The sequence below is a fragment of the Lissotriton vulgaris genome, chromosome 7 (genome assembly GCF_964263255.1).
Source record: "Lissotriton vulgaris chromosome 7, aLisVul1.2, whole genome shotgun sequence".
Lineage (NCBI taxonomy): Eukaryota > Metazoa > Chordata > Amphibia > Caudata > Salamandridae > Lissotriton > Lissotriton vulgaris.
In genome coordinates, this window is record NC_141695.1 from 448,299,523 (window position 1) to 448,308,261 (window position 8,739).

Below are 8,739 nucleotides of genomic sequence, written 5' to 3' on the forward strand. Positions count from 1 at the left end.
CCAATGTGAAATACGAAATCCCCATATAAAAACAAACTGCATCCTTTGCCTATTATTTTTAGACGCAGTCATGTATGAGCCTATGCGCAAAAGCCTAACTGAAAACAAGACAGATTTTCGCGCCAGAATTTTAAAAGGACATTGAGCAACAAAACGAAGAATATACTCCTTTTTTTTTTACAGTGTTTAAAAAGAGAGGAAAACCACAATTGAAATGTCTTCCTGTGATACAAAATAATGAACCTTATTTTTGTAACCCTCTAAAACACTTATTCTGAAAGGCTAAATTCAGACCGTAATGAACTAACGGCTAAGTTCTGTCTGAATAAACATTCCAATGTTATTCATGGCCTTTCGAAAACAACATCTGCCATTCTCAAGGCGGGAAGGGCCTGCACAAAGCTGAAACCCAGAACTTTCAGTCTTACTGAAAACAGACATTTTCAGAAATGCGTGTGCCACAAGATGCATTTAAACGTAGCAAAAATTCACTTTAGCTGAAGTTTTAGCATTTTACATGTATGAAAATGCATGTAAGTAAAAAATGCTACAAATTCGTTTTCCTACAGAACACACAATTTATTTTTGAGGCCTAGGGAATGTGAATATCTAACTTTATCTAGTTTAAGCATTTAACATTTTTGCACATATGTGCCTTTTCTTAGTCTATAAATTAAAAAGCAACATATAGCGATTTTAGCAGGCAACATGGCAAATTACTGCATTCTCATTTAATTTCCACCTAATATCAATTAATCCAACATTTTCCTTAACAGACTGAAAACATCAAGAAATCCACAATCACGCATTGAGCTCCTTTCACACAGAAACAGAAATATTTCAAACATGCGGAACACACATGTGTTTCATAAATTCGCGCCAACGCTATTCACAAACAGAAGTTACACTAACAGGAAACAAAAACCCACATTTAAACACACATTGAACCCACAGATCAACACATAGGACTGAAACAAAAGACAACCCACAAACGGAACTTAAACCAAACCAATTGTAAATGCTAGTTGTACGTCATATTTACAAGGAACGTTTGGCAATGGTGTTTCAATTCACAAGTTTTGACTGGCAGAGCACCAAAAATCGCTCTGCATTCCCCATTCATAGAAATGCACAGAACAAAGGATCCTTATGTGTATTATGGCCATATTTTAATTCCCCGGGGATACAAAATCACCAAGGAAGAAATATGTTTTCACACCTAAACCTATTTAGGTATCCCTTCTAAGGGAAGCCGGCTCATTTACTTCAAATCACATTATGGTACCTTTCACAAAAGCAACACATTTTAACATGTGAGCTTAACCAAAGACAACAACAGGCATGCCAAAAATAGTGCAAAATATACACTACTATCAAAAGTGGAGGAAATATCCTCGCATGACCTGCCTATTTGAGTTGCAACACATACATATCAAACCAAATCATATCAAATCATATTCATATCATATTCATCAAAGGTCAAACAAAATCCAAAGTAGACAAGTCTATCTCAAATACAAATATGCCGCAGTAAGAGTTCCTAAGACTACCTTACCATACAAAGGCATCCAAAACCTAGAACAGGCGCCGCAAAATTACTCCTACCAAACATAAGCTGTCCAAATTCTAACTGCCAAGTTCTAAATGACCTAACAGTCTATCTTTTTATGTTACATTTTAATACTCACGCCAAAAATGTTCTCAGTCAGGGGTGACATCATGTGGAGGATCAAAAATCAGGAAGGACAGAAACACACCGAGCTGCAGACACAAGGAATCACCAGAAGCGCCGTGCACAGCATACCTTCTTTGCAGAAACCAGTCCCATGCTGCTCAGTAGTTTTCTGTCTCCTGACAAGGTGATCACTCCTCCAGATAGCCACCTCTCTGATGAGTCCCATCTGGGGTGCCAAATGTTGTAATCAAAATCCTGATTCTCAGGGGTGTCACTGATACGTAGTCCATAAAAGCAGTAAGAGACTGACACAGAACTCTGAAATATCAAAGGACAGTTTATTACACTCATATTAGGTGAGGCTGCGTCGCCCAAAAGCCATGGCAAATGAATGAGACAGTCTGAGGAATTCAAAAAGCTGGCGCCTTAAATACATTTCAGACTTACACAGTAAGCATATATGAAAGGGGCAGTCCTGGCTCCTGTGAGCACGCAAAGAATACCTAGTATGGACATACAAGTTCTCTTTGTTCAACCAAGTGGGAGGAGCTAACAGTTTCAGAACGTAGTGAACACATTTCTATGTAAAACTAATCAGTAACAGCTGCAGACTCTACCAGGCATTTCTGAGCATGCGCGAAAGTGGAGGAGGCTAAATATATCCTGTTACTAGGCAGACTTCAGGCGCAGCTAAAAGGAAAGTAGGACACAGCACATGGTGAGCACATGGCAGCACATGGTAGGCAAGATGGCTTCTAGGAAGACAAAATGGCTTTTAAACAGCAGATAAGATAACTTCTAAATGCAAGATGGCTTCTGCTAACGCTAACCTATTTCTGCCAATTTACAACAGGTCAGTCCTGACCTGTGTGTAGCTGCTTCTTAGCCGCTGGAGTGTTGCATCCCTCTCCCTCCCTACTAATAAATCCCTATCACATTCTATACTGTACAATTCTATCTTGAACATAAACTTAACCGTAAAGGAAGAAGAACCCCACTAACAAACACCACATTTTGTCCAACTTAAGTCCAGCTTATGTCCACTTTATGTCCAGATTATACTATTCGCTATACAGCACACAGCTACATTTGATCATGGAACTTGGGTATCCGGCCGGACACTTCTCCGTCTCTTTTTCTCCTTCTGCTCCTCCAAGAAGGCCTGTGCCTTGATCTCCGAGAAGAACATCCTTGTCTTCCCTTCGATGAGTATTTTAAGCCTAGCAGGGAATAGAAGATATGCCTCGCAACCTAGTTTTTTAAAAGGGTCGATCATCTGCCGTAACCTCCACCTCCTTTCCACGGTAACGTGACAAAAGTCTGGGCATGCAAAAAATGTTATTCCCTTATATGTACAGCGGTCCTGTCCATGATATCCTGCCTAGCCAAAAAATTCCCCATGAATACCAGCATGGCTCTAGGCCTGTCCTTCTGTGATCCGCCATACGATTCCTTTTGTGTTAGAGGGTACCTATGTGCTCTCTGCACCTCCACATCCCAGTTCCGTTTCTCCATCTCCGGGAATGCCCCCTTAAATAGTGTAGCTACGAAGGATCTTGGGTCTTGCTCTTTTGCCCCCTCTGGGATACCCAGAAGTCCGATATTATTGCACCTCTGTCTATTTTCAAAATCCTCGATTTTCCAATTCATATCCTCAGTCATCTTCTCCTGCCTTCCTGAACTCCTGCCACCTTGACACCTCGTCTTCTAATTTCCCGGTTCTCTCCTCTACCTCAGTGATCCTACCTGCCATCTCCGCATATAACTTATTCATTTTACTAAGCGAGTTTTGGATTTTCTTATTCACTTGTTTTGACTTTTTACACTCTGCCCTCGCTTCTCCTTGCATCTGTTTCAAAGTAGAGTAAAGAAGATCCATTGTTGGAGCATCATTATGCGCCCCCTGCGATTTTCTCTGCCGACCCCTTGATTCCTCATGACCCAGGCCCTCTTCTTGATTCAAGTTGGAGGTAGCCAAGTAATCCCATACCAACTTCTTAGTAGCTTCTATTTGGGTTGGGCTAACAGAATCCTGTCGCCTATATCTGCGATGTCCTCTCTGCTGCGTCGGCTGTTGCTTTCTCTTTTGGGTTATGGAGACCCGCTGAATTGATTCCCCTGACTCGGACTCTGAGCCTGATTTCTCTATGTCTGACTCATTGTCTGTGGAATAGCTGTCTACAGAGCTCTCATCCGGCTCCCCGCTCTCAGTCACAGAACCAGTTGTGGTACCTGAATGTGTCAACTCCCCCTGAGTACACAAATAGTAATATCAATGTAAGTCTCAACAGTATTGTAATTCCACAAATTATAAATGACTGGCAAGCCACACTGTGTCCAATGAATTCAAGTCCATTCATCAGTCGTTATAGTCACTTGTATCTTCAAAATATATTCCAATCCAATGTTTTTTTTAAACAGTTCTTTATTGAGATTTTAACATTTTATCCCACCACTGCCCCCCCACCCTCCAATACAGGCAAATCATTTTATAAATATATACATAGTCCGATATACGCATAGTTTGAACATGTAACATATATATATATATATTTTTTTTCCCCCTTTTTTCTTCCCCTTCCCTTCTTAAACTGAACATAGCGAGTAATTATTTGGGAGCTGATAAACAAGACAATTAATAATCACAGTAATACATTAGATAAACAATTTAAGCCGTCTATCAGAGACCATCCATCCAATGAGTTAATGGGTACCAAATTTTTAAACCCCTCTTTTTTTTTTTAAACCTTTCCTGCCATAAATTGCTTTCTCCAGACTATAAGTCGAGAGTAGTCGAACCCGCCCCTGTTGAAAGGATGGTGGAACCTTCTCTAACCACCCAGATGTTAGGCAAATTCGAAACACAGCCATAGAAACAAACAAAAAACCCTTTATGTCATCCGGATGGTTCTCGGTATCTAGCCCCAGAATTATTTCTGCAGTTGTATTTTCTATTTTAGTCTCCATTACTTCAGAGAGAAAGATAGATATCTCTCTTCTAATAGCGCATAATGCCCCACAAGTGGCAAACATATGGATTAAGTCTACGTCCGGCATCAAACATCTGGGGCAGAAGGTCCCTTTACCGGTGCTCCATTTAGCTAGTTGATAAGGAGTATGATATAATTGAAAAAAGGTTTTATAAAATTGGGCATATAACTTTGAGGACATTAATAGTGATTGGGACATTTGAAATGAATTCTGCATAGCTAAACTTGTTAGCCCAAGTTTACCCTGCCATTTTAGTATATTTTTATCCATATCATCCGGAACGCCAGTCATTAGATTATTATATAGTACCCCAATTTTAACTTTACTACATTATACAACTATTTCTATTAAATCATTTTCAAGCATAGCCATACCTCCTCCCCCCTTTTTCATGATAAAATCCCTCACCTGTAAATATTTAAAAAAGTCCCTGTGTTCCAGGCCATATTTATTTTTTAGAGATTCAAATGACATAAAGCCAGCTGGCTCATAAAGACAGCCGACTTGTACTATACCAAGTCTAATCCACCGTGTCATACATGAATCCGAGAAAATCTCTGGGAGATTTTGATTAGTTATAAAAGTTGTGTAATACGAAAATCGGCCTAGCCCTAAATGTTTACGAATCTGGCTCCAGGCAGCGTAAATTCCCGATAAAGTTTTAAACCGCACTTTCTTAAAGTGGCAGACATACGTCAGTCGCCACAAATGTGCGCCTGCCAAACTATCCAGAATAAGTTCCTGAGGCGATGGGACTGATCTCTCTGTAGTATCCTCACAGTTAATCTTAAGCAATAAATTACTGTATTTAAGAATTGTTGCCCACCAGTAAATTTTTTCGTTGGGGAGTGTCAGGCCACCTCTATCTATCGGTAGGGTAATAAATGTATTAGCTCTACGAGTTTTCCTATAGTTCCAAATAAAGTGGGAGAAAATTCTATCAATTTCCTTAAATAAGAATGGTTCAAAATTCAAACAGATAGTGCGGAAAAAGTACACAAATTTGGGAAGATAGAACATTTTATTACATTACACCTTCCTATGATTGTTAGATGTAAATTATGTAATTTTTTTAAGCCTTTTTCGGTTTGTTTGGTTAGGGGATCCATATTAAGTTTAACCAAGTTATTTAGATTAGCAGTGAGATTGACACCCAAATATATTGCTTTGTCCGTTACTCTATCATCCACAAAATTACATTTATTATTGATTATAATTTGGGTTTTAGATTGGTTTAGTTTATACCCCGAGATTTCCCCAAATTTACTTGCCTCTGTCTCCATTTCCTCCACAGATTTATTCGGATCGGCTGTCACGATAGCAATATCATCAGCATACGCTAAAGACTTAGTATCACCATTAAATGTCTTTATGGGAGTTATAGATGTATTTTCTTCCAGTCTGTGGATGAACGGATCAATAATAATGGCAAATAACAGCGGGGAGCACGGACAACCCTGCCTTGTACCTCTTGTTACTTCAATTGAAGTGGAATTTTCACCATTAATCGAGACCACGGTTTTTGGGTTGACATACATCTTACGTACCGCGTTGATAAATACCTCCCCAATCCCACTCTTTGACATGGCGGTCCATAAATAATCCCAGGAGACCCTATCAAAAGCTTTTTCGGCATCGAAGAGAATTAATGCCATAGGGTCTCCTGTTACTTCCACAATGTCAAAGAGTGTGATCACCCTCTGAATATGATCTGTGGTGGATCTACCGGGAACAAATCCATGCTGCCTGACGGAGATTATTTTATGGATAATCGTGGCTAGTCGAGTAGCTAATAATTTGGAGTAAATTTTTGCATCATTAATTATCAAGGTAATAGGACGGTAAGCCCCTAGTTCAGTCAGATCTTTGTCTTTTTTTTGGAAAGACGATCATTTTGGCCTTGTTTCAAGATTCCGGTGCATGCCCCCCCTGAAATACCTGTATTATAAGTTTGGTCATAATTTATTTTAATTGCTTATGAAATTTAGCGTAGAATTCCGTTGGAATTCCGTCTAAACCCGTAGCTTCACCAGCGGGTAGGCTATTGATAGACAGAAGGATTTCAATCCAACATGGTATTTCTTCAATTTTTTCTTTGTCAGTCTTAGGTAATTGAATCCCTGTGCCAGAGTCCAAATATTCATTTATTTTAGATTGATTATTCCCAGTCTCGGTGTAAAGATCCTTGTAATAATTATGAAAAGCTTCCCTAATCTCTTTTGGCTCGTTAGTAATACCTTTAATGGGATCTCTAATGTTAGTGATTGTATTATTACTAATCTGCTGTCTGGTACGGACAGCTAGTTGATGTCCTACCTGTTGTTAAGCTTGTAGATTTTCTCTCTGTTCATGGTAGCTTTTAAAACAGTTTTGGTAGTTAGTATTTCTGTTATTACATTTCTTGCGATTGCCACTCTTCTTACAGCTCCTTCTATGTCTGCGTCATTCTGTACAGCAGTCATCAAATCTTCCTCTTTGCTGAGGAGATTATTTTGTAATTTGATTAGTTCTTGTTTAGCTTCTTGGTTATGCCTGATCGAAAATCTAAGGGTTTCTCCCCTTACTCCGGCCTTCAATGTATCCCAGACAACATCTAAAGGAGCACTCCCAAGGTTATTAATTAAAAAGTCTGGGATCCACATTTCCATCATATAGCAGTATTTGGCATTATTCAATAAAGCTCTTTCAAATGTCCAATAACTGCGCGAAATTAAGTGAACCCCCATTTCTACAGTAATAATTAATGGATTATGGTCAGAAAAAACCCTTGGTAAGCGAGCAACTGAACAAAAAGGTAATATGAAATTAGACACAAAAAAATAATCAAGTCTGGAAAATGTAAGATGAGGGTGTGAAAAAAAAGTATACCCAGGATTGGTTGGAAATTTCATCTCCCAACAATCGGATATCGCGTGGGTACTACAGAAATCGTTAAGAGCGTTAAATGTTTTAGGTTTTCTACCATGATAGATAAAGTTTGGCGCAGAGGACCACATCGATGGGAGATTTAGGTTTATATCTCCACAAACAATCAGTGGTGCCGGCCAGTGCACTAATTCATTTGATAAAAAATTTAATAGTTCTGGATTATCAGTGACACAGCCATATATAGAGCAGATCGTAAGTTTATTCCCTTTTCCATACTTGCATTCTGAAATGGCCCATCGGCCAAATTTATCTGCAGCTGATTTTGTGAACTGTATCTCGCCCCCCCGTGCCAGGATAGCTACCCCTTTATTTTTATTGGGCTGAGTTGTAGCAGTAATGACTCTATATCCTAGTGTTTTTAGCAGATATGCCTGTGACCTCTCAACATGAGTTTCTTGCACCAATTGATTGAAAACCTAGAGCAATTCTCTGCCTTTTGTTTGTATCATTCAGCCCAAATATATTAATAGACAACATTTTTAATTTAGCCATTAGTGCCTATTGGATCTATCTTGTCTTCTGGACCCGCTATATTAATTGTTTGAACTATGTCTTCAACCCTATTGGCACGCCTGTATATCCCCCCCCCTCTGTCCCTAAGAGCCCGCCCCACCCCGCCATTTCCTGAGGCATCCTGGGACATGAGGCCCCCAGGTGTGGGCGACCGAGTGATCCGAGCATCACCGTTCGCAAGGTCGCCTGAAAAAAGAAATATATAAACCGGCTGGCATTTTTTTCTTCCCCCTTTTTTCCCCCCCGAACCACTACCCCCCTTTTCCCTGGCTGAAATTTCCAATGATCTGACTCTATTGCTATATATACCTCCCTACAGAAGTACTTCTTTCCATAGTAGTCTATTTATCCTATTGACAGCCACTTCCTCTTTTTTTTTTTTTAATAAGTTTCCTCATTGAGTTTTAGTTTTGCCTCAATTTTATTTTTTGACCTATTGTGTTTTTTCAGCTCCCCCAGATGCTTCCCCCATTTTTCTTGATTCCAAAAGTTCATGTAGGTAAGCCTCCGCTTGGATCTCACTTGTGAAATTCTTAGATATTCCTTAATAGATTACTCTTAACCGTTGCTTCAGTCTTTTCAAATGGGAAGAAGAGTTGCCGCATCCTCCAGCGGCGTTCCACCGTTGCGTG